Below are 26,902 nucleotides of genomic sequence, written 5' to 3' on the forward strand. Positions count from 1 at the left end.
TTTAGAAAGAACTTAGTTATAATGGCGGAACCTTTCCTTCTTTATGATTTTCATGTCTTTCAGCTCCAGAGATCACTAAACCTTTCTGCATGGTGGTGTCACACTCAATATCATATTGGAGACTCTTCATGGGCTTTAATACAGGACACCATTAGATTTATCCAGGTATCTAGAATGAAATTTCAAAATGGCTATAGTCAATTTGATTGAAATTCTTGCAATCCCATGGACTTTGTTACATTTATTTTCCCTGTCTGCAGATACTGTACAGGAGCCAAACATTATATCTCACCTTATACCCTCTCCTGGATTATTCTCTGCATGAGATCTACTCCCTTGGTCAATTCTAACTAAACTATTGACTCACCTTCCTCATACTAGTTGATATTTTAAATTATTCCTTCACCTTAGCTATTGACCCCTCCCTTTCAATACCACCATCATTACCCTCTCAAGAAACACACCATAGCACCTCTGTCTTTTCAAAACAACCACCCCTTCTCCAACCTCCATTCATTTTCAAAGTCCTTGAAAGTGTTGCTAACTCAAATCTGTGTCCATTTTTCCTGCAATTCCATGTTTGAATCTTGCCAATCAGTGTTCTGGCTGCTGCACAGCAGCGAAATTGCCCTAATCTGAATCACAAATTATATCCTGACCCTGGTGCATTATTCCCCATATTCTTTTCTGCAGCCTTCCACATCTGAATGTCAAATAACTCAGATGATCAGGCAGCGATAGAAATAAAAACAGAAAACGTCAGAAAAAAACTCAGCAGGTCAGGCAGCATCTGTGGAGAGAGAAACAGAATTAACGTTTCAGGTTGATTACCTCAGTCCTGCTGAAAGGTCATCAGCCTGAAACGTTGACTCTGTTTCTCTCCAATGCTGCCAGATCTGCTGAGTATTTGCAGCATTTTCTGTTTTTATTTCAGATTTCCAGCATCCACAGTATTTTGTTTTTGTATTAGTGTCGGATAGAACACAGGAGACAAATCCTTATACACTTACAAGCTCTTAGCATCAGAGCCTGAACATTATATATTCTGCCCCTCAAACCCAATAGCCCAATTTCAGACTGTTCCTATGTGTATGAGTAGAGATGAATCCCCAGTTAATGCCTGGCACCTGAATACAGTTAAACACCCAATATACAAGTGACACACACCATATTTCAGTAATGCATCTTATTTATTGTCCAGTGCAATAGGATAGCCCTCACTTGCTTCCATTTACCTATCCAACTATAACCATAGCATCACATGACAATGGCTTATCCTCCTGCTCCCACTCTATTATCTCTGAATTCTCTCAAAGATATACCCTTGGCTTATCTTCTGTAGGCCAGGTTAATAGTTGACCATTTTATATGGCTGAGGTGATAGCCAAAGGTTAAGCTCTCTCAAAAAATGTCAAATTTGAAGTTACATTTAATTGATGACTATCAAAGAAAAATACTGGGCTAAAAAGGTTAAAATTATGAGAAGAAGTTGCATTCCCTTGAAAGTGGAAGGTTTAGGGGTAATGTAATTGAGTTGTTTAAGATGATCAAAGGAGTTGATAGGGTAGATAGGGAGAAACAATGTCTTCTGGTGAGGGAGTCCAGAGCAACAGGGTAGAACTTTTACATTAGATCTGGGTCATTCAGGAGTGATGTAGAAAGCACTTTTTCACATGAAGCGTAGAGGAAATCTGGGACTCTCTCTCCCAAAAATCTGTTGTGTGTGTTCCAGATCACTCAGCAAGGCTGAGTTGCTGTGGCAACATGCACATTTACATGCATGTTGTACTTTGGAGCTTTGGATATTGATGGTGGAGGCTCCAACTTTCTTTCCATCACATGGCTGACCAGGAATCTCTCCTGCTCTTCCTGCCTGCCATAAGCATTTTGGAAGGATTTACAAGTTGCATTATGAATGCACCTTCCACAGATGTCAAGTCCTGGAGTGCGACTCAAACCTAGAGCTTCTGGTTCAGAGACAGGGACACTAGCCATTGAGGCACAAGACCCCCAGAAAGCTGTTGAGGTCAGATCAAATGAAAATTTCCAAACCAAGATTAATTGATTTTTGTTAGACAGTGATTGGTTCAGTTTTTACTGCTTTGACATTGTATAGGGAATAGATATCAGTATCAGCAGCTTCTGGTTCAGTTATGTTGTGCACTTAAATCAGCTTAGTCTGCTGTCTGATTGGCTGTCTCGATTTCACCTTGTATTGCTTTATTACATTCCCTTTTTTGTGACAGAAATGGCATTCTGCCTCTTTAAATCTGCAGGTTTCTGGTACATGGTTACCCCCACATCGGTAGAAATTTAATTTATGAATCGCTGGTGAGATGCTCCCAGTATGCCCTTTTGTATTTTGAGCAGTAGAGACTGTCTCCCACTTCACGGCTGTCTCTCTGGTTTTCATGCCACTCCTGGTGGTAGGTTCCCACCCCAACTGAACACCCTGAATAGCCTGCGAGTCCCTCTCAGCGCTCTCCATTGTTAGCGCTATTTCCATGATGCACTTTAGATCAATATTAACTGCGCAAGTACATGGCGCTGAATAGCATCGCCGTGAACACCACGAACCAAATGATCTTGCAACATGTCATTGAGCGTATCTCTGAGGTCGCAGTCTCAGTCAACTGTTTTAACTTCATGGTATAAGTTGTGATTGACTCACCCAGGGCTCTTACTCTGGAGTTGAACTTTAATCTCTGCATAATTACCGATGGCCTTGGCTGAAAATGTGCCTTCACGAGGTCTACCAACTTGGTAGAAGTTTAAAATTGGGTACGTTCGGTGCTGTCAGACTATGGATGAGGTTATATGCCTTGATCCAACAGACATTTAAAAAATTGCTTTCTGCTTCTCCTCCACTGTTATTTAATTCGCCACAAAATAAAAACCTAGGCGCTCAATATACTGGCTCCAGTCTTCTATGGACGATTCATAAGGGTTGATTTTGCTGAAGAGTGGCATGACTGGTGAGTATACTTTTCTTTCTTTCCTTAAGAATTGATGTACTCACATTCACGAGGCGAGGTGTAGCATCGGAACTTTTTATCTTTGTCGCCAATTGTAATAAACTTGGTGTACCGGACAGGTTTCTTACTTGAAACAGAGCTTTATTTACAGAGCTCTTGAAGAAGCTATATCCTTGAACCAGGTCCATGACCAGAAAAGCTCCGCCTCTAAGATTACCCAAGCTTAGGGCTGATTCGTCAGCACAATCATGTGACCCTAAAACAGTAGGAAAGAATTTATCTAAAATCACTATAATGTGGCACTAAATTTGTGCTCTTGGAAGCAACAAATGAAATGAATGACTCCCGAATCATAATACTCATAATATTATTTGAGGGGTGAATGTTAGACGTGGGGAGAACTCACTGTTCCTGTATGGCTGGTGTCATGGGATAGCTTATATGCTCTTGCAGTGGGGGATGGGGCCTCAGTTTCAACATCCCATTTAAAATAAAAGTAATGAGACTGGTGCTGGCCACAAGTGTAGCCTCTATTTGCCTGGCATATTTCTTTACTTATGTGAAGTGAGGCCATGGGATTTGTGTATGTGAGTGAACATGCCTGAGTGTAAACCTTACATGACTCCATTTATGACAAGGAGGTGGTGAAATTCAAGACGGGAGCTGCATTCACAAGAACTATAGATGTGAAATAGCTGCAATTTTCTGTTGGGGACTCAGTATCACTAAAAAGGATGGTGCAGGGTTAATTCTGTGACCCATACTTTCAAAAGGAGCCACTTTTCAAAGACAGTGCAGATCAAAGAATTGAGGCAAAGAACATTTTGTTCTGTCTCCACCACAGGATTGTGGAACTGGTTGTTATTTTCTTAACATGGAAATGGTTCATTCAAAGTATGCTTGGAGAACTCAACGATAGTTCACCAGCGGAAATACCAACAGACACATGGGGCCAGATTTTCTTGTCCCAGTCAGACCAGAACGGAGGCGGGCAGGAGAACAGAAAGGCCGCTACGTCGCATTGGCAGAAGTTTCACCTCAGTTTCTGTTGACAGCAGCTTTTGTGAGGGCTAGGGAGAGGGCAGGCCCTGGAACTGCCCCATGTCTATTCAGGCCAATTAAACTATTTAAGGGCTTATTAAGAGCCTGACTTTCAGAAGTTTTGGAACCTTTATGGAGACAGCCATCTTTAGGAGCACTCAGCTTTGTAAGGGGAAGTGTGTAGCAAGTTGGAGGTGAGTCAGGAAAGAAGAAAACTCTATGAAGGGGAGTGACATGGTATAAGATGCTGAATTACCAACCTTTTTTAGTGTGGTTGTCCTCTGTCCCTCGACTCAAGGATGACAGTTGCTTCCTTTTCTCTCCTTCTCTGCTGCCACTCTGCCTCATTATTAAGATATTGTGCTGCAGCTTGATGGATAGATTGTCACCATTCTGAACGATTGGTTGCAAGCTCTTCCCTGTCATAACTGTCAATTCTGCGGCACTTCGAGGAGAGCTTCAACCAGTGTCTTTGAGGCATTTTCTTCATCCTCTCCAGGAACATTGGCCATTTGAGAGTTGAGAAAACAGGATGTGGTGGGGGAGACGCTTTTCAACCATCTGGACACAGTGCCCAGTCCATCGAAGTTGATTTTGCAGGAGTTTGGCCTGAATGCCCACGGCCGCAATGTCGCGCTGGCCGGCTAATTAACGTCCAGCCATGTCTGAAAGCCATGCGTTGAAAGCTTCAGTGCTGCCGGGGTGGGGGCAGCAGGAATTCAAGCGCTGAAGTTTGCCTGTGTGCAGAGGTGCGCTTCCTAAAAGCTCCCTGAAGGCACAGAGCTGCCTCAGGGAGCTGAATATTTTTAAAAACAAAATTAAATATGTTAAAAATCTGGAAAAAAATGCCTGCACAGCGGACTCACACATATTTACATGATGGTTTTAAAATCCTGCCCAAACATTTTTCTTTTTTTTAGATTTAATTACGGAAACCTCGTCCTGCCCATGGATGAGGTTTCTCAAAAAATGCAAAGGCTGTCTGGCCTGTTCATTTGCCCGCCAACTGTACAGTTGGGCGGGCAGCAAAAAATTCAACTTGATTACCAGTTTAAGGGCCTTAATAGGGCTCTTAATTGTCGGCGGGCATGCTGCCGACTCCTGCGCGTGCCCGCCGACCGAAATATCGCATGAATGCAATATGACGTCGGGACGCCCGCCCGATGTCATCATGAGCTATTTCACGCTTGGGCGTGTCAGGCGCACACCGAGCTGAAAGTCCTGCCCATTGATCCCTGTCACAGATCCCTGTGACACTCTAATAGATACAGGTTGCCACCCTGAAAATGCCCCCCTATCCCAACTCTCTGACCTTTGACTTCAATAAGTTAGCCAATCCTCTATCCATGCTAATATACTACCCCAAACACCATGGGCTCTTATCTTATTAAGTAGCTTTATGTGCGGTACCTTAACAAATGCCTTTTGAAAATCCAAACATATTACATCTGCTGGTTTCCCCTTTATCTATCCTGCTTGTTACCTCCTCAAAGAATTCTAATAAATTTATCAGGCATGATTTCCACTTCATGAAGCCATGCTGAGTCTGCTTGATTATATTATGCATTTCTAAATGCTCTGCTATTACATCCTTTATAATAGACTCTAACATTTTCCCAGTGATGGATGTTAAGCTAACTGGCCTTTGGTTACTTGTTTTTTGTCTCCCTCCCTTTTTGAATAAATAATTGGCAGCTTTCCAATCCTCTGGCAATTTTCCAGAATCTAAGGATTCTTGGAAGATTACTACCAGTGCATTCATTATCTCCGTAGCCAATCCCTTTAAGATCCTAGGATGCAACCCCTCAGGTCCAGCGAAGTTATCGGCCTTTAGCCCCATTAGTTTCCCTAGTACTTTCTCTGTAGTGGTAGTTATTGTATTTATTTCCTCCCCCCCCACTTTTGCCCCTTGATTATTTAGTATTTTTGGAATGCTATTAGTGTCATCTACCATGAAGACTGATCCAAAATATTTATTCAACTTCTCTGCCATTTCCTGGTTCCCCATTAGTATTTCCCCAGCCTCATTCTCTAAGAGGCCTATGCTCACTTTGGCCTCTGTATTCCTTTTTATGTATTTAAAGAAGCTCTTACACTCCGTTTTTATATTACTTGCTAGTTTACCCTCAAATTTTATTTTCTCCCTCTTTATTAGTTTTTGGTCATCTTTTGTTGGTTTTTAGGATTTTCCCAATCCTCTGGCTTACCACTAATCTTTGCCACATTGTATATTTTTTTATTTCAATTTGATACTATCCTTAACTTCCTTGGTTAACCATGGTTGGTTTATCCCCTTCCTAGAATCCTTCTTCCTCACTGGGATATCTCTTTGTTGTGAGTCATGGACTATTTTCTTAAACATCTCCCATTTCTCATCAACCCTCTTTTCTGATAAACTCCTTCCCCAGTCCACTCCAGCCAACTCTGCCCTCATTCCTTTGTAATTACCCTTATTTAAGTTTAGCACAGTTCTTTCCGACTCAAGTTTCTCACTCTCAAATTGAATGCTAAATTCTACCATATTATGGCCACTGTTTCCAAGGGGACCTTTCACTCTGAGATCATTTATTAAATCTGCCTCATTACACATTACCAGATCCAAAATAGCCTGATCCCTGGTTGGATGCACAACATATTGTTCTAGGAAACTGTTCCGAATTCACTCTATGAATTCTCCCTTGTGGCTTTCTCTGATAATTTGGTTTTCCCAATCTACATGAAGATTAAAGTCACCCATGATTAATGTACTGCATTTTTTACGTGCCCTCATTATCTCCTGATTTATTCTCTGTCCTACAATTTAGCTACTGTTAGGGGGTCTATAAACTACTCCCACCAGTGTCGTCTTCCCAGCTTTGACCTCCTTGCAAACATGTCTCTGTAATGGCTATAAGATCACACCCATTAACCTCTATCTGTGCCGTTAATTCATTTATCTTGTTCCGAGTAAAGAGTAAAGAGCCATTAATTTTGCCTTTTTACCATTTTTTTCCCCCTTTGACCCTATTTGCTGCTTTTTTTTAACGTTTGAAAACTCTGTCCCTTCCTGTCACACTCTGGGAATCATTACCTAAATAGCTGCCCTGTAATGCTGCCATATCCTATTGCTTTGTAAGCCTACGTATCCACTCTCCAGTACCCTCCTCCCCCCCTTCTATTTAATTTAAAGCCGTCTACAGCCCTATTTATTCGATTCGCCAGGACACTGGTACGAGCACAGTTCAAGTGAAGCCTGTCCCACCGGAACAGCTCCATTCTATCCCAGTACTGGTGCCAGTGCCCCATGAACTGAAACCCATTTCTCTCACACCAATCTTTGAGCCATGCATTTAACTCCTTGACTTTATTTACCCTATGCCAGTTTGCTCGTGGCTCAGGTAGTAATTCTGAGATTATTACCTTGGAGGCTCTGTTTCGTAATTTAGCTCCAAACTGTTCAAATTCTCTCAGTAGAACCTCCTTTCCATTCCTATCAATGTCGTTGACTGATTGACAGTTTAAGATACGCCCCCATAAAGCTGTATGTACCTCATATCACAACAGCCTCCTTTTTTCTAAACTAGAGGTTTACCTTTAAAGAATTGAACTATTTAAATGACAGCAAAACAAAATAACATTGTGTCTGAATAAACCATTATACAAAGCAATAAATTTACAGGTCTCTGAAACGTATCAGTAGTTTTGTATCCATCCACCTTTAGTTATGGTGACCTATGCTGGAGGCTGCTGTACGTTTTCAGAATGCTGGTGAGGGGTGCTTTGTTTGTGCTGCTTCTTATGCCATGTTTTGTTTACAATAGGACTACTCGGTATTTCTAGTTCAAAAACAGAATTACCTAGAAAAACTCAGCAGGTCTGGCAGCATCGGCGGAGAAGAAAAGAGTTGACGTTTCGAGTCCTCATGACCCTTCAAAGACCCTTCCGCCGATGCTGCCAGACCTGCTGAGTTTTTCCAGGTAATTCTGTTTTTGTTTTGGATTTCCAGCATCCGCAGTAGTTTTTTGTTTTTATCTCGGTGTTTCTAGTTGTAGTATTGTTTTGATTTGGCATCTGTTTCGTCGCACTGTTATGCCATTTGGTGTTCATACTTGATACGACCTTGGTTCTGAGCATATGCTGATGATTACTGTTGGATTCCAGGCGCCATCAGTTGAGTGTTGCACTCAACGTTTCTGTCCGATGTTCATTACGCGCATGTTGGTCATGGGCATCTTTCATCCTACCCTGTTTTTGAGTAATACATTATGCACTCCTGGGAGTATCAATGAATGAGGACTGGTGAAGGGTTCTCAAAATTCCCATATTTTTCATATCATCAACAAGGATATGACTTTTGGACTTTTATGGCAGAGGACCCAACTGCTGAGTTAAGTATGGAACCCTGCAGTCCATGAAAGCCTGGGACTGGACATGCCCGGGCTTGTTGAGTGCAGTGTGGATTGTTGCCTGTAACCAGACAACTAGAGGAGACAGAATACGCATTCTTCCCTTTAAAACAATTAACCTAGAGAAAGACTTCATCTTACACGAAATTAAAGCCCATCAAAATCTTACATAAATAATTGCTACTAATTACTAAGGCAGGAAGACAGCAATCATTGCAATTATGTGAACCCATCAATACTCCACATATACAATGGCTTTCAGTTCAAGACTAGTTACGGGGACAGGAAGACAACGATAAACATCATGCGAGCCCATTAAAACCAATGAGACAACAATAACCTGGGGAAGCCCACCAAAATCAGACAAAGAACTAACCTTGATTTGGATTGAGATTAGAAATTCAAAAAAACAGTATAACTGGACCACCAGTTACAAAGGTAAAGCTGACACAGAAGGGTGAGCAGCTTTGGAGCGGTTTAAGCAGCGTTTAAGTAGGGAGCTGAGCCAAGCGGAGGAAGGAGATCTGGAGGTTTGCAGGCCCGCAGGCAACATCATGGCGAGGGGCACAGGGTGGCAGGCTCAACCGAAGACAACAAGGCCGCAACCGCAGCCCTCCACGAAGATCGACCACCCACAACCGTGCCCACCAGCCAACTGAAGAACCTTCGCAGATTCCATAGACCAGGACTATGTGGGGACGGCAGGCCCCAGAGGACACAAAGAGCGTACCCCAAAACTGCAACCGGCTTACCTGGCTGGATTTTCGAACTGTCAAGGAACCCTGGTTGGTGAGCATGATCCCTGACCTCTCCTAGTTCAATTTAGTTAGGTTTTGGGGGTGGGACAAGGGTAAGGGCATTAGTAGCGTGATTTTCTCTCATTATGCCGTGTGTTCCCCATTCTTAACTAAGTGTACTTTGTAGGTCTGTATAATCTCTGTGTAATCCTAATATTATAAGTTCATTTGTGACTTCAGTAAACCCAGTTTTTTTCTTGCACTAACACCAGTTGTCTGCTGCACTTTGTCACAACCCGCAAATAAGTCGAAGGTCTAGAACCCAGGGAGTGGGAGTGATTCGGACTGCTCAGAAGTTAGAGGTGAAGCTGACACACACCACCACCCCCTACATGATGGCGACCGCGGCAGGGTCTTGGCAAAAGGGGTGCGATACAGTGGACACTGATTTGGAAGAGAGAACTGTAATGGAAGAGAGGATTTCAAATTATGTGTTCAGTAAGGTGAATACGGAAAAAAAATGGGACACTAATCCATTAAAGGCTGGGTGCCTGGTAGATGCTGCAGCGAAATGGACAGAAGGGAAGGATCATAAAAAAATCCATAGAAAAGGCAGTCTGGCTGATGTGCTTCAAGAAACAGATCCAACTTTTGGACAGGCTCGTTGAAGCACAGGCAGCTGAGATTCAGAAGTCAGCCCTGGAAGTCCAAATAAAGGCCCTGGCAGGGGAGAAGTTACTGTTAGCATTGCAGGCTCTGAACCAGGAAAGGGTGCAGTTAGTGGGGGAGCATAAGACCCAGCAGGAATATTTACAGTGTCAGGTCACCGAGGCCAAGAACAATGAGCTGGGGTTGCGGGAAAAGAATGCCCGCCTAGCAAGACAAGTAAGAGAGCAGGAGGAGAAAGTAAAAGGCTTACAGGCAGCCTATAAGGTAGTGAGCACAGAGGGGTTTGAGGATGCAGACCATGGCCCCTGTCAGAAGCAGATAGAGAGTCTGAACCTTGCTCTGAGGACGGCAAAAGGCATGGTGTGCCTCATAAGCCCTAGTGCAGCCCAGGTCGTCTTCACAGGGAACCTGGGGAGGACAGTTCAGACACCACAGGTAGTGCCAAGGGACTACCCGGTTGAGGAGCAGGAGGGCCCACGACCACCATCTGTAGCACCAAGCTTTAGCGAAATCTGGCAGGAGGTAGAGGTGGAATTAGGGGCAGAAGCTGAGGAGGAAAAACCCCAGCAAGAAAGGCTGGGACCAGGGCCGTGTGCCCGGCCCGGCAGCAAAGGTTCGGCCCGCCCGCTGATAACGGGGATGAGGGACCCCTCCAAAACCAGTTTGTAATTCCCCACGGCACCCAACAGCTTAGGGCCATGGTAAGCCATTTAACTAAACTTGCGGCAAATGGGGATCCCTCGGTCCACTTCAGGGAAGTGGAACAAGCAGCAAGCATCAACAAGTGCAATGATGCTGAAGAGGCCAAATGCTGCTATTCTCCCTGGAGAGTAAGCTCTTCCAGTCCCTCTCTGACCAATGTAAGATGGGGCAGTGTGATTATGGGGAGCTCAAGGAGGAAGTTCTTGAGGCCATGGGGATGAATGAGGGAAGTCCTTTCTCCCGGGTGGAAAAAACAGTGCAGCTCGTAGGAGAACCCCCGCAGGCTTTTGCAGACAGGTTGTAGCCGGTGTATAGGAGCGCATGCAGTGGGACGCCTAACCGGCTAACCTGGACCAGGATCAGCGGGCCCACTGGCTCTGTTGCCTGGTGGCAAACAGCTTGCCACAGGTCAGGGCCGTGGCAGGAATGTGGTTTGACCCAAAGAATCCCCTGACTACCGAACTCACAGTGATCAGACAATTGACCATAGCTTACCGTAATGGTAAAGGAACTGATGCACACCCACCTAAAGGGAAGGTGCATGAAATGAAACCCGGCCAGGGTAGGAAGGAGTGGCATCAGGAAGGGAATAACCCTTCCAGCACAAAGCTCAACTGTTATGGGTGTGGGAAGAATGGACACTGGAGGAAGGAGTGTAAGAATCCTTGGAAAGATAACAAGGGAAGGAATTCCTCAACCCCAGCCCAAAAGGCAGAGACAGGAATCCCTCCTGCCACGGTCGAGTCATTTTTGGATGCCATGAGAACCCTATTGACTGGCCCAGTGAGGGTAGCAGCCACCACCCCATCACAATCCCCATCAGCCCCATCTAACCCACAACCCTGACTAGAACCAGCGCATCCTGTTTACCTGTGTACCCTTACCTACGACTTATGGAAGAGACCCCTCGTTAAGATGGAGGTAGAAGAGGTGAAGGGGACCTATCTGTTGGACACAGGAGCATCTTGTACCGTGATCCATTCAGCTAACCCCACCACCTCACCTCTATCTAACGGGGTCCCATACAATCTGTCAGGATTCACAGGTAAAGAACATGCTGCCTCATTTTCCATCCCGCTGACCATTCGTTTAGGAACACTCTGCTCTAAGTGGACCTGTATCCTAATGAAGTGGGAAGTGGAGGGTGGAAAAGGGATCCTGGGAGCCGACTTTATTGTAGGCCACGGGATCCTAGTGGATTTGAGGAATCACTGCCTATGGGGGGCAAAAACAGAAAAGGAAGGCGGAGTAGTAGTCATCCCAGGGAAACAGGGGAAGGAGATCCTGTGCACCATGAAGCCTAAAGAGGGTTATAACCTCCAACTCATGGTCAGTAATACCCCAAGGGAGTTCCAGGCATTTGTGTGAGCCCACCTAGCCATATTTGCCACACACAAACACGACCGTGGGAGGGTCAACGGGTTCGAGGTCAGTGTAGATGGGGGACCCTATGGCTCAACCACAAAAGCAATATAACTTCCCCAGAGAAGCGGAGCCAGACATGGAAGCAGCCATGTCCTCCGTAATGCAACAGGGGGTCCTGAGACCAATAGCCACCCACGTGAACTCTCCACTGTGGCCGGTTAGAAAACCAGACAACTCCTGGAGGGCCACAGTGAACTATTGGGTGCTCAGCAGTAACATCCCAGCCTGTGCACCCACGGTAGCAGCAGTTGCCGACCTGATAGGAAGTATCCCAGCATCCGCGACCACTTTCACGGTGCTGGATATCTCCAACGGGTTTTGGTTCATCCCTTTAAGGAGAGAGGATCAGTACAAGTTTGCCTTTACCTTTACAGGGCAACAGGACACCTGGAACTGTCTGCCTCAGGGCTTCCACAATAGCCCCAGCATTTTCCACCAATGCATGCAAACAGTTTAAAGGGCTTCAGCCAGCCCAGGCGGCTGGTACAATACTTGAATGACCTGCTCCTATTCACCGATTGGAGAGAGGAGCATGGCCCACTTCTGGCCGGACTGCTGGAACTGATCAGGCAGGAAGGTTTTAAAGTGAACCCAAAGACAGCGCAGAATGGCCAGCAGGAGGTGAAATTCTTGGGCCTCACAATACGCGCTGGGGGAAGGGCCATAGATAAAGCTAGACAGGAAGCAGTACAGGAGTTACCAGTCCCCAACACAGTCACGGGAGTGAGATCGTTTCTAGGGCTAACCGGGTACTGCAGAGACTTCATTGAGGACTATGTGGCCACAGCAGCCCTTCTGCTCCGACTTCTGCATAAGGGAGTGGAGTGGGTTTGGGATGAGGGGTGCCAGGCAGCATTTGTCAGGCTCAAGAAAGATCTGCAGACTGCACCAGCTCTAGGGGCCATAGATGGAGGGAAAGAGTTCTTCCTGGAGGCAGCAGCCAGCGGGGACATCCTGAGTGCTGCGCTGCTCCAAGAGCGGCATGGCAAGCTGAGACCGGTGGTCTACTCCTCCAGGATACTCACAGATGTGGAGAAGAGCTACTCCAGTTGTGAAAGGCACCTCTTGGCCACACATTGGGCTGTGAAAAGATCGCTGATCTTCACAGGCACCTCTCCCATCACCCTTCTCACCCATCACACGCCCATCCAGATGCTCTTGGATGGGAGAATCAAGGATGGGACAGTGAGCAGTGCCCGCATTGCTCGCTGGAACCTGCTTCTCTCACAGATGGACCTAAAAGTAAAAGGGCTCTGCAAGCCAAAGGTCGCAGCTAACCTGGTATATCCTGGAACAGCCCACCGGTGTTCCATAGAAGGGGTTTGGGAAATAGACATAGGTTTACAGGCTGGGATACACCCCACAGGCCATGAAATCTATGTGGATGGCTCCAGCACAGTATCTGCTGGTGAGCGACTCACGGGGTGTGGAGTTTATGACCCAGTGGCAAACCTTGCCCTGGCAATTAAGCTCCCCAGCACCATGAGTGCCCAGCAGGCTGAACTGTCTGCGGTAGTGTACGTGGTTACACACCCTGAGATCTTCCCCACCCCATACACGATTTGCTCGGACAGCATGTTCACATGCAATTCGTGTACGGAGTACCTGTCCATCTGGTCCCGCCGTAGATACACCTCCGCTGACGGGAGACCCCTCACAGTGAAACCCTTGCTGGAGAAAATCTTAGCAGCAGTGGGGGAGGAAGGGGAGGTTTCCATCCATAAGGTGAAAGCCCATTCCTCCGCCGAACCCCGGAGTGAGGGCAACCAGCAGGCTAGCTGAGGAGGGTGCCCGCACAGGCATTTTCTGGGACCCATATGGGTCCCGTCCTATAACAGCAGTCACGGGTAGGAATGGGACACGGGGGAGTGCAGGGGTTGCTTTAACCCCGGACTGTAAGACGGTCCAAACCCACGACCCCGTCCTCAATACAGTCCTCAGTGCAGTGGTAGAAGGGAAAAGGGTAGAGGGCCCTTACAGCACAGCAGCCCTCTCTGTAAAGGGGGGCATGCTGTTTAAGGGAGAGCAATGGGTAGCACCGCAGCAACACAGGAGGGAATTCCTTCAACTGGCCCATGAGGGTCAAGGAGCGGGGCATCCCGGGCCTGAGACCACCTGGCAGCGGGTGGAACAGGCAGGATGGTGGCCAGGACTCAGAGAAGATGTCCATGAGTTCTGTGCCAGCTGTCTGATGTGTGCTGCTAACAACCCTGACCCGCACAAAAGGAAGGTACCTATGGGACACATCAGGAGGGTAGGGGGACCATGGCAGTCGATCCAGATCGACTACATCGGGCGCCCAGGGAGGCTATAAATACTGCCTAGTCCTGGTGGATGTGTTCACAAAATGGGTAGAAGCCTTTCCCTGCTGAACAGCCATGGCTCTGAGTACAGCCAGGATTCTGATCAGGGAGGTGTTCTCACGATGGGGGCTACCACAGTATGTGGAGTCCGACCAAGGGAGCCACTTTACCGGGCAGGTCATGCAAAATACCCTTATGGTACTCGGCACAGAGGGTAAATGGCACGTTGCACACAACCCACAGTCCTCAGGGATTGTAGAGAGGATGAACAGAACCTTGAAAGGAAGGCTGAGGAAAGAGACGGTAGACTCACCTAGAAAGTGGGTAGAAGTTGGTCCTAATGGGGATCTGAGCCAGCCAGTCAAAACGCACGGGGTATTCCCCACACGAGCTCATGACTGGTAGGGTTATGCGGACCTCCACCCATGTGCTAGCCCCTGTGCTCACAGAGGGTCAGCCCAGAGAGGTGAACTGGGACAGCTTGGTCAGGAATCTGTTTGAACACCTTAAACAGGTTCACTGGCAGGCTGCTAGAAACATGGGAAAACAGCATCGGAGTAACCGACTGCTGCTAGAACCCCGTACACACCACGAGTGGGAGATAGGGGATCAGGTTATGGTTAGGAATTTTGCTCGGGTAGGTAGTTTAGAACCATTATACATGGGGCCCTACAGCATTGTAGATATGGCAAGCCCCATGGTATACGCCATAAAGCTGCCTCGGCACACCAAATGGTTCCACATTAACCAATGTAAGTTGTTTAAATCCGAGAGAAGGGAACAGCCAGTTGGGGCAAGGTCTGAGGATAAAAATCCTCAGCCTGCAGCAGGAGCAAACTCACAGACTGCACAAGCAGGCGCACTGGCTTGTTTTATGGGAAGGGCCATCCCACCCACCGTTTGGGACACTCCCCCGCTCATCTGGGACTCAGACAAGGTGGGACCTGAGGGCAGAGAGTTACCTGCCCCTGACACAGGTTTAGAAGAGGTACAGCCTGAGGATAGAAATCCCCAGCCAGCGGCAGTGGAGATTCCACAGACCGCACAAGAGGGGACAGTGGCTCAGGTTGAAGACCCACCAGCCAGAAACCCCCACCAGCCAGAGTCCCTAGAAGGTCCCCACGAACGCCACGGCCCAAGAAACTGTGGTCACCGGCTCCCCAGTTTAAAAGGGCAGCCCCTCAAGTCAGGGATCGATCTGAGGACAGAGGTCCCCAGCCAGCAACCGCAGGCTGCGAGGGACCAAAGGTACAGGACAGGTCGGCCTCACCGAAGGGAGTAGTGTGCTGTAGCCCGAACAGGGATTAACCTGGCCGCCCGGGGAAGGGCGACGGATGTACATAGCTTCTGTTAGTTAATTTTGAGATTGTTAAGTTTGGGTGTTTTAGTTAAATTTTAAATAAGGTGGTTGGTAGTTTAAGTATTATTGTTTAAGAGTGTTTGTATTGAGTCAAGGTCACAAGACTCGACTATGCTTTAACCAAGCCAGCGAATCTGTTCGGGACCTGGCTATATGCTCTTATGTCTCCCTACAGAAAGGATTTCGATAGGATGGGGGGGCATAGTCCTACTCGCCCTGATAGGAATAGCCACTGGGAGGCGAGATGACGTGGAGGACTTCCACATTTTTGGGTGCTCAAGGGAGAGAGCACCGGTTGTGACTGCGAGGGGCAGCGAAGGTAACGTGAAGGAGATCACTACCTATTCCCATGTGGGAAGATGGCCAGGGTGGCTGGGATCTAACTCCACCCGATACTCCAGGCAGACCGGGTTCACCTACGGGGAGGCCTCCCTCCCCTGCCCCAGCATACAGGTTGTGGCCACACGGGTCGGGGTCACTGAGGGGAAACGCGTGTGCCTGACCTGCAGAGGACAGATTCCCTTGGGAAGGTGGTGGTGGCCCAGGAAGCTGAGCAGAGACATGGGGGACGGTACAGCTGACTGGGAGCGACTGGGGAACGACACCCATCGGACCATTACCGGGAACCATGGGGGGGTGAGCGTGTGCTTGGGCCAAGTGGTGGAAATCGGAACAGGGAATCTATGTCTGCATGTGGGGATCGCGGAAGACCTGCCCCACGGGCGTATCCAATATCTGATCCGCAGCATGGCTGGACAAGGGGAAGGGGGTGGAATGGGATTACCACCTACACACTTGCATAACCCCATCCTCTCCAGCATCAGTTAAGGCCACTGAACTCGTGGCACGCACCCAAAAGCTCCTGCCCACGGCCCCGACAGTAAGGACACATATGGAGAAGTGCCCTGACACCACCACGGGACCAGGGAATGGGCTGGTACTAGTGCTGACCGAAAAGCTGCTATCCCAGGGGGTACACTACGCGGTAGCTTCCGTGATTCTAAACCTCACAGAGGTACACTTACCTGAGTGGTGCCCCAAGGAGACAGAACAGCTACACCAGGCCCTGTTAAGAGAAAGGTTCAGGAAATTCTACGAATTCAATTTTGCCAATGTAGACAACACAGAACTGTACACTACCCACACTGAGTACTTTAGCAATGCAGGGAGACAAAAAAGGGGAACCTGGAATGATGTTTTCACAGCATAGAATACAGGATCCTCTGTGATAAACAGTCTGGATGACATAGAATTGCAGACACAAATAAATGGTTTAAAAACACAATTAAGAAAAATTTTAACAGAGGAGAACACAGTGATAGGCTCAGAGCTACACGAGGACCAGGCCATGACGGTCCATTTAAAGGAGATTATTGCTGAGTTGGAAAGGCATGCCAAAACAGTGAATGCACTCATTCGAGAGGATAGGAATGCATCAGATCAGGCTGCACAGAATGAGGTGTGCGTGCTGTACGGGGCATGGTTGCTGGGCGAGGGCCACAGCAACCTGGAGGATTTAAAGCAAGGTTTAGTCCCCTCTTGGATAAGCAACAAGCACCTCGCAGCCCTCCACCCATTTGAGAATTCACTAAGCCTGTGTCAGTTCCGCCTAGCCTCTGAAGCCTACCCTGTCCCAGCAGATTGTGGGCGCTCCAACCATACCATCATGGGTATAGTAGTGAGGATGCCAGTCATGGGTGGGACAGCCTGATCTGCACCGGTATATAGGGTGGAGAACATTGGAGTCATTCAAGGGGGTGCACACGTCCGTTTCACAGTGGTCCCACCTTACGTCATAAAGTGGGAGCACATGACAACAGGTACAGACCTCTCTGGGTGCCGGAGCTGGGTGCACATGTAGTACTGTGTCCCCAGCACTTGAATGCCTATTCCAGACCACAGTGCGGGTTTAAAACTGCTGGTGCATGGCCTATAAACTGTACCATGGAGGTAATGGCACAAGGCCATGTTCCCCCACAGGTAGCATATATAGGGTGTGGGACATATTGTGTCACCACAAGTGCGCCCCACTACCAGCTTGGACAGCACATCCAGTGTCCAGTAAGTAACAGTAGTTTTTGTCTTAAACCCGAGGCAGAAGTTCAAGTGGCCCAAGAACGGATTGTCCCCATACCTGAACCCTCCACTGTTCACCTCACTGTTAGGGAAAACATTACCAACCTGCAGAGCTCTGTCACACATTTCGGTTACGAAATTCCCCCTCTACCAGAACATCTTACTAAACTACTAAAAGCTGTAGAGTTATCACAAAAGTATTTCTACACTTTGGAACAGAAAACACACGAGATAGAGGGAGAGATTCAAGGTATCACAGTCCCACCCTGGTGGCATATTTTCGAAAACATAGAGGTCCCTTCATGGGTCAGAATGGCTTCCCACACCCTCGTGGTTTGCCAGCTGGGAATAATGTTGTACCTGTTGTGCTCTCAGTGCAAGGGAGAAGGCAAAATCCTAGAGTTCCAAAACGAAAGGGCCTGGAAGAAACATTATGCTAAGGTGGACAGAGGTACACCTGTTTGAGCCTTTCATATATATTTTTTTGTGTTTCTGAATAAAGATTGTTGTTTTTTTTTGTGTTCGGTTATTTTTAGGAAAGACTTTTATGTGTTGTTTTCTTTTAATAAAGATGTATGTGCATCAAGTGGAGTGTTGGACCCCCTAAATGTTTGGATGTATGTAAACAACTGTATTTTGCCCTTGCATGCTTACGTACACCACATTTTAAAGAATGGGGAATGTATGTGTCATGAGATCTTAGATAGGTAATTACAGGGGAAGATTGACTGTGGAGGGTCGGGAATTTTGCTTTTGTTTTTTTTTCCAGTATGATACTTGAAGCAAGGTTTAAGTATCACAAGGGGGCTGAAGGGTTCTCAAAATTCCCACATTTTTCATTTCATCAACAAGGATATGACTTTTGGACTTTTATGGCAGAGGACCCAACTGCTGAGTTAAGTGTAGAACCCTGCAGCCCATGAAGGCCTGGGACTGGACATGCCCGGGCTTGTTGAGTGTGTGTGGATTGTTGCCTGTAACCAGCCAACCAGAGGAGACAGAATACACATTCTTCCCTTTAAAACAATCAACCCAGAGAAAGACTTCAACTTACATGAAACTAAAGCCCATCAAAATCTTGCATAAATAATCGCTACTAACTACTAAGGCTGGAAGGCAGCAATCAATGTAATTATGCGAACCTATCAATACTCCACATATACAATGGCTTTCACTTCAAGACTAGTTACGGGGACAGGAAGACAATGATAAACATCATGTGAGCCCATTAAAAACGAGACAACAATCACCTGGGGAAGCCCACCAAAATCAGACAAAGAACTAACCTTGGTTTGGATTGAGATTAGAAATTCGAAAAAACAGTATAACTGGGCAACCAGTTACGACACAGGAGGGTGAGCAGTTTTTGGAGCGGTTGAAGCAGAGTTTAAGCAGGGAGGAGATCTGGAGGTTTGCAGGCCCGCAGGCAACATCACGACGAGGGCACGGGGTGGCAGGCTTACCTGAAGACAACAAGACTGCAACCTCAGCCCTCCACTAAGATTGACCACCCACAACCGCGCCCTCCACCCAACTGAAGAACCTTCGCAGATTCCACAGACCAGGACCACGTGGGGATGGCAGGCTCCAGAGGACACAAAGAGCGTACCCCAAAACTGCAACCGGCTTACCTGGCTGGATTTTGAACTGTCAAGGAACCCTGGTTGGTGAGCATGATCCCTGACCTCTCCTAGTTCAATTTAGTTAGGTTTTGGGGGTAGGACAAGGGTAAGGGGATTAGTAACGTGATTTTCCCTCATTATGCCGTGTGTTCCCCATTCTTAACTAAGTGTACTTTGTAGGTCAGTATAACCTCAGTGTAATCCTAATGTTATAAGTTCATTTGTGACTTCAATAAACCCAGTTTTTTCTTGAACCAAAACCAGGTGTCTGCTGCACTTTGTCACAACTCCCAAATAAGTCCAAGGTCTAGAACCCAGGGAATGGGAGTGATTCGGACCACTCAGAAGTCAGAGGTGAAGCTGACACACACACCACCACCACCTGCACTGGGGAACTTGTCTGCCATACAGCAATTCTGCATTGGTTCCGTAATGTGATGAAGTGTGCACATTTGGAATGGATGTACATATTTGGCTCAACTGTGCCATGCTGCCTGTTGACTAATGATCAGTGTTGGAGAATTAGGTGACCTTCTCCCAGTGTAAGCATGAGGTTTTCAATGATACTCCTTGTGGTCTGTGATCGTCATCATTGTCTTGATGCGACCATGGACAGGTATTGCACGCTGATAGGCCTGTGATCACTGGACTCGCGGTGTGCACAACTTAAAGTATCTGGGGTGACCAGGGTGAGTTGTAGCAACACTTGAGTGTAATGGATCCCAGGGATGGAATCTCTGAGCCATAGTATATGGTTAGTTAGACAGTGCTTGGTTGAGTCATCACTTGCCACTTCTGAGAGTACATAGATTTCAGTGTACAAAGTGGAAGGATGTATGCACCTGCACTGATATCCAGTTTATAAGTTATGCTGACCCTTCAGCTTGGGACATATAATTTGGGTGTTGGCAAAGGCCTCTTTTGGTACCACTGTACCAATACATTTTTTGATGTTCGCCATGCTGTATGTTTGCTCACTTTGTGTCTCGATGGTCTGGTCATCCTCATTATCTGACCATATAGCTTAGCTAGATATTTTTTGGATCTTGTCTTGACACTGTTTGGTATATGCATCTGGTTGTTTGGAATGCTGTACCTGTGTGGCTTTTGGGTGTGGCTTCTTGTGAAGTCAAACCACCTCTTCTGTCAACAAAACCAGAATTACCTGGAAAAACTCAGCAGATCTGGCAGCATCGGCGGAGAAGAAAAGAGTTGACGTTTCGAGTCCTCATGACCCTTCAACAGAACTGTCCTTTGTTTACAGTATTGGTGCTTCCAGTGTCCTGTGGTGCCACATGCCTTACATGCAACATTAAAAGCTGGGCAATTTCTCAGTGCATGTATGAGACCGCATTGCTTTCGAGGCTTGCCTGTATTGGCTATCTTGACAATGGTGGATGAATTACACTTAGCCTGTAGATTCTGTCTCCCCAATATTATGGCTTCGTACATGTGTTTGCTTTGTGTCAGTGCTTCTATGGTGTAACCTTTGGGTTGGTCCAAGTATTCTTTTTGGAACAATTCTGTTGGGGAATGCTATCACAAGCTCGATTATTCTGTCGGCTAGCTCTGCTGCTATGAAGTCACAATCACACCCCTTGTCTCTGTACCTACTTATGGATTAAGTATTAATTGGTCAATGGTCTCTGTTGGTTATTGTTTAAAGCTCATAAATTCCAGACTGTGCATTGGGAAGTTGAGCTGCACTGGTAGTTGATCTGCGAGTGTTGTCTATGTCTTTTTCTGGATTTCTCAGATGGTTGTCAGACAGACCTGACGGGTTCAGTCTGTGGAGGCCTTTATTGCCTGTAGCAATTTTAAATTTAATGGCTTGTTTATCTAATTTGGAAATAAAGGTCCAGCGAACAAAGCTGTAAATGTTGTTGGAACAAAGTAAATTCAGATAGGCCATTTGACTTCCAATTGAATGATGGAAATTTTGTGGTCATCTTTCAGTTTTTTGCAGGATTTTTAATGCTATCTGAAACTGTTGACAGCTATTCAGACTGTTTTGACAGCTCTTTTAAAGTTAAAAACAAAAACAAAAATACCTGGAAAAACTCAGCAGGTCTGGCAGCATCTGTGGAGAGGAACACAGTTAACGTTTTGAGTCCGTATGACTCTTCAACAGAACTAAGGGAAAATAGAAGAGAGGTGAAATATAAGCTGCTTTGAGGGGGGCGGGGGACAAAAATAGCTGGATAGAAGGCCAGTGATAGGTGGAGATAACCAAAAGATGTCACAGACAAAACGACAAAGAGGTGTTGAAGGTGGTGATATTATCTAAAGGAATGTGCTAATTAAGGGTAGAAAGCAAGACAAGCAAGGTACAGATAGCCCTAGTGGGGGTGGGGTGGGGTGAAGGAATTGAAAAAGGCTAAAAGGTAGAGATAAAACAATGGATGGAAATACATTTAAAAATAATGGAAATAGGTGGGAAAAGAAAAATCTATATAAATTATTGGAAAAAACAAAAAGGAGGGGGAAAATCAGAAAGGGGGTGGGGATGGAGGAGAGAGTTCATGATCTAAAATTGTTGAATTCAATATTCAGTCCGGAAGGCTGTAAAGTGCCTAGTTGGAAGATGAGGTACTGTTCCTCCAGTTTGCATTGAGCTTCACTGGAACAATGCAGCAAGCCAAGGATGGACATGCGGGCATGAGAGCTGGGTGGAGTGTTGAAATGGCAAGCGAAAGGGAGGTCTGGGTCATGCTTGCGGACAGACTGAAGGTGTTCTGCAAAGTGGTCACCCAGTCTGCGTTTGGTCTCTCCAATGTAGAGGAAACCGCATTGGGAGCAACGAATGCAGTAGACTAAGTTGAGAGAAGTGCAAGTGAAATGATGCTTCACTTGAAAAGAGTGTTTGGGCCCTTGAGCTGTGAGGAGCGGGGATGTAAAGGGGCAGGTGTTGCATCTTCTGCGGTTGCATGGGAAGGTGCAGTGGGAGGGGGTTGAGGTGTAGGGGGTGATGGAGGAGTGGACCATGGTGTCACGGAGGGAACGATCCCTACGGAATGCTGCCAGGTGGGGTGAAGGGAAGATGTGTTTGGTGGTGGCATCATGCTGGAGTTGGCGGAAATGGCGGAGGATGATCCTTTGAATGCGGAGGCTGGTGGGGTGATAAGTGAGGACAAGGGGGACCCCATCATGTTTCTGGGAGGGAGAAGAAGGTGTGAGGGCGGATGCGCGGGAGATGGGCCAGACACGGTTGAGGGCCCTGTCAACCACCGTGGGTGGAAAACCTCGGTTAAGGAAGAAGGAGGACATGTCAGAGGAACTGTTTTTGAAAGTGGCATCATCAGAACAGATGCGATGGAGGCGAAGGAACTGAGAGAATGGGATGGAGTCCTTACAGGAAGCGGGGTGTGAGGAGCTGTAGTCGAGGTAGCTGTGGGAGTCGGTAGGCTTGTAATGAATATTGGTGGACAGTCTATCACCAGAAATTGAGACAGAGAGGTCAAGGAAGGGAAGGGAAGTGTCAGAGATGGACCATGTGAAAATGATGGAGGGGTGGGAATTGGAAGCAAATTAATAAGTTTTTCCAGGTCCAGACGAGAGCATGAAGCAGCACTGAAGTAATCATCGATGTACCGGAGAAAGAGTTGTGGGAGGGGGCCGGAGTAGGACTGGAACAAGGAATGTTCCACATACCCCATAAAGAGACAGGCATAGCTGGGGCCCATGCGGATACCCATAGCCACACCTTTTATTTGGAGGAAGTGAGAGGAGTTTAAGGAGAAATTGTTCAGTGTGAGAACAAGTTCAGCCAGACGGAGTAGGATAGTGGTGGATGGGGATTGTTTGGGCCTCTGTTTGACGAAGAAGCGGAAAGCCATCAGACCATCCTGGTGGGGGATGGAAGTGTAGAGGGATTGGACATCCATGGTGAAGAGGAGGTGGTTGGGGCCAGGGAACTGGAAATTGTTGATATGATGTAGGGTATCAGAGGAATCACGGATGTAGGTGGGAAGGGACTGGACAAGGGGAGAGAGAATGGAGTCAAGATAGCAAGAAATGAGTTCCATGGGGCAGGAACAGGCTGACACGATCGGTCTGCCGGGACAGTCCTGTTTGTGGATTTTGGGTAGGAGGTAGAAGTGGGCCGTCCGAGGTTGGGAGACTATGAGGTTGGAAGCTGTGGAAGGAAGATCTCCAGAGAAGATGAGGTCAGTAACAGCCCTGGAAACAAGAATTCATCGACACCAACACCCATCCAGGACCCTCCACCCCTGCCTGTCCCTTTGTCCTCACCCCATCTTCCAATCCCAGCCCCGGCTGTGTATTCACCATATCCCCTGACCTTCCCCTTTCTGACGCTGAACATTCAGTGCTCAGCAAAGGACTTTGTTTCATACCCTTACGGATTGGAAGACGGGATGGGGACAAAGGGACAGGCAGGGGTGGAAGGTCCTGGATGGTTGTTGGTGTCGATGAATTGTTGTTTCCAGGACTGTTACTGACCTCATCTCCTCTGGAGATCTTCCTTCCACAGCTTCCAACCTGATAGTCTCCCAACCTCGGACGGCCCGCTTCTACCTCCTACCCAAAATCCACAAACAGAACTGTCCCGGCAGACCGATCGTGTCAGCCTGTTCCTGCCCCATGGAACTCATTTCTTGCTATCTTGACTCCATTCTCTCTCCCCTTGTCCAGTCCCTTCCCACCTACTTCCGTGATTCCTCTGACACTCTACATCATATCAACAATTTCCAGTTTCCTGGCCCCAACCACCTCCTCTTCACCATGGACGTCCAATCCCTCTACACTCCATCCCCCACCAGGATGGTCTGATGGCTCTCCGCTTCTTCCTCGAACAGAGGCCCAAACAATCCCCATCCACCACTACTCTCCTCCGTCTAGCTGAACTTGTTCTCACACTGAACAATTTCTCCTTTAACTCCTCTCACTTCCTCCAAATAAAAGGTGTGGCTATGGGTACCCGCATGGACCCCAGCTATGCCTGTCTCTTTATGGGGTATGTGGAACATTCCTTGTTCCAGTCCTACTCCGGCCCCCTCCCACAACTCTTCCTCCGGTACATCGATGGTTACTTCAGTGCTGCTTCATGCTCTCGTCTGGACCTGGAAAATTTTTATTAATTTTGCTTCCAATTTCCACCCCTCCATCATTTTCACATGATCCATCTCTGACACTTCCCTTCCCTTCCTTGACCTCTCAGTCTCAATTTCTGGTGATAGACTGTCCACCAATATTCATTACAAGCTTACCGACTCCCACAGCTACCTCGACTACAGCTCCTCACACCCCGCTTCCTGTAAGGACTCCATCCCATTCTCTCAGTTCCTTCGCCTCCGTCGCATCTGTTCTGATAATGCCGCTTTCAAAAACAGTTCCTCTGACATGACGTCCTTCTTCCTTAACCGAGGTTTTCCACCCATGGTGGTTGACAGGGCCCTCAACCGTGTCCGGCTCATCTTTCGCGCATCCGCCCTCACACCTTCTTCTCCCTCCCAGAAACATGGTAGGGTCCCCCTTGTCCTCACTTATCACCCCACCAGCCTCCGCATTCAAAGGATCATCCTCCGCCATTTCTGCCAACTCCAGTATGATGCCACCACCAAACACATCTTCCCTTCACCCCCCCGGCGGCATTCCGCAGGGATCGTTCCCTCTGTGACACCCTGGTCCACTCCTCCATCACCCCCTACACCTCAACCCCCTCCCACGGCACCTTCTCATGCAACCGCAGAAGATGCAACACCTGCCCCTTTACTTCCCCTCTCCTCACCGTTCAAGGGCCCAAACACTCACTTTACGTGAAGCAGCATTTCACTTGCACTTCCCTCAACTTAATCTACTGCATTTGTTGCTCCCAATGCGGTTTCCCCTACATTGGAGTGACCAAACGCAGACTGGGTGACCACTTTGCAGAACACCTTCAGTCTGTCCGCAAGCATGACCCAGACCTCCCTGTCGCTTGCCATTTCAACACTCCACCCTGCTCTCATGCCCACATGACCGTCCTTGGCTTGCTGCATTGTTCCAGTGAAGCTCAACGCAAACGGGAGGAACAGCACCTCATCTTCCGACTAGGCACTTTCCATCCTTCCGGACTGAATATTGAATTCAACAATTTTAGCTCATGAACTCTCTCCTCCATCCCCACCCCCTTTCTGATTTTCCCCCTCCTTTTTGTTTTTTCCAATAATTTATATAGATTTTTCTTTTCCCACCTATTTCCATTATTTTTAAATGTATTTCCATCCATTGCTTTATCTCTACCTTTTAGCCTTTTTCGATTCCTTCACCCCACCCCACCCCCACTAGGGCTATCTGTACCTTGCTCGTCCTGCTTTCTACCCTTAATTAGCACATTCCTTTAGATAATATCACCACCTTCAACACCTCTTTGTCGTTTTGTCTGTGACATCTTTTGGTTATCTCCACCTATCACTGGCCCTCTATCCAGCTCTTCTTATCCCCCCACCTTAAACCAGCTGATATTTCACCTATTTTCCCTTAGTTCTGTTGAAGAGTCACACGGACTCGAAACGTTAACTGTGTTCCTCTCCGCAGATGCTGCCAGACCTGCTGAGTTTTTCCAGATATTTTTGTTTTTGTTTTGGAATTCCAGCATCCGCAGTTTTTTGCTTTTATCTTTTAAAGTTAATTTAGCTTCAACTTGCAGTACCTTTAGTGAGCACTGCTTTAGCTGGTCATAGGTTACTGCTTTACTGCAATGCTGGCGCTGTTAAACTCTTTCTGATTTTGGTTTTGCTGAAGCTTTGCCCACAAAACAGTGATTTTAGGTGTGGATAGGAACTGCAGACTTCAAATGTAGACTTCAAAAGTAAAATAAAACGGTGAAAAAATACTTTTTGTTTTACAGGCTTCTTTTAGCAGTTGGGAGCTATTACTGGATGGACTTCCCAGCTCAGCCTTCAGTGTTTTAACTTCCTCTGACCTCATATGGGGACAGTAAAGCAGCAGCAATGGGGTCTCTTCTATGTGTGAGTTCTGCTTAAAGTTATACTTGCTGGATTTATTTAATTTCCCAGCTATATTATTTCAATTTCTGCTTAATCCTTGCTGTAGGTAAACTTATATCAATTAAGCTCTCCCAAATTCTAATAATATTACTAGGATGGTGCCTGCTGGCTGGAAAGAGGTGTGATCCCAGAAGGCATAAAGGCATAAAGGCATGGTGCGCAGGATTCCTACAGAGCTGCAGGATTACTTACACATGGTGAGGCTTTATAGTCTTTTCACTTTTGCACTAATTATTATCTTCTGTTGTGTATGAAGGGTTGAGGCTTGTATTCTGCTCAGTCGAATCTTCAAAACCATGCTGCCACCATGTTACATTCTTCAATTCAATGTAAATGTATCAATCATATGACAAGGATTAGTAAAACAGTAATGTGGGATCTTTATCTGAAGATAAGACTATATGCAAATAGAATGAACTGGGACACTAAGTATATGCATTGGACTCCTACTGCTGCTGCTTAAAGACTGACTACAAGTTATGGGACTGATATGTCACATCCTGTTGAGGTGATCGTGATTGTCAGAAATTTAAGGTACTCCTCTGCCTCCCCTTAAAGGGACATGAACCTCATATCACATGTAGAAGGTTAAAGGGT

General features: G+C 47.0%; 1 long non-coding RNA gene across 1 annotated transcript; it reads right to left on the minus strand.

The window, feature by feature from the left end:
• On the minus strand, positions 1-26,661 carry LOC144689178 (uncharacterized). The gene is made up of 3 exons (XR_013578586.1): positions 26,498-26,661; positions 3,125-3,231; positions 1-169 (listed from the first exon to the last, which is right to left on the minus strand). It is a non-coding gene; the product is annotated as an uncharacterized LOC144689178 (long non-coding RNA).
• Positions 26,662-26,902: the final 241 nt, after the last annotated feature.

This window comes from Cetorhinus maximus, chromosome 13 (assembly GCF_964194155.1).
Source record: "Cetorhinus maximus chromosome 13, sCetMax3.hap1.1, whole genome shotgun sequence".
In the NCBI taxonomy this organism is placed as follows: Eukaryota; Metazoa; Chordata; class Chondrichthyes; order Lamniformes; family Cetorhinidae; genus Cetorhinus; species Cetorhinus maximus.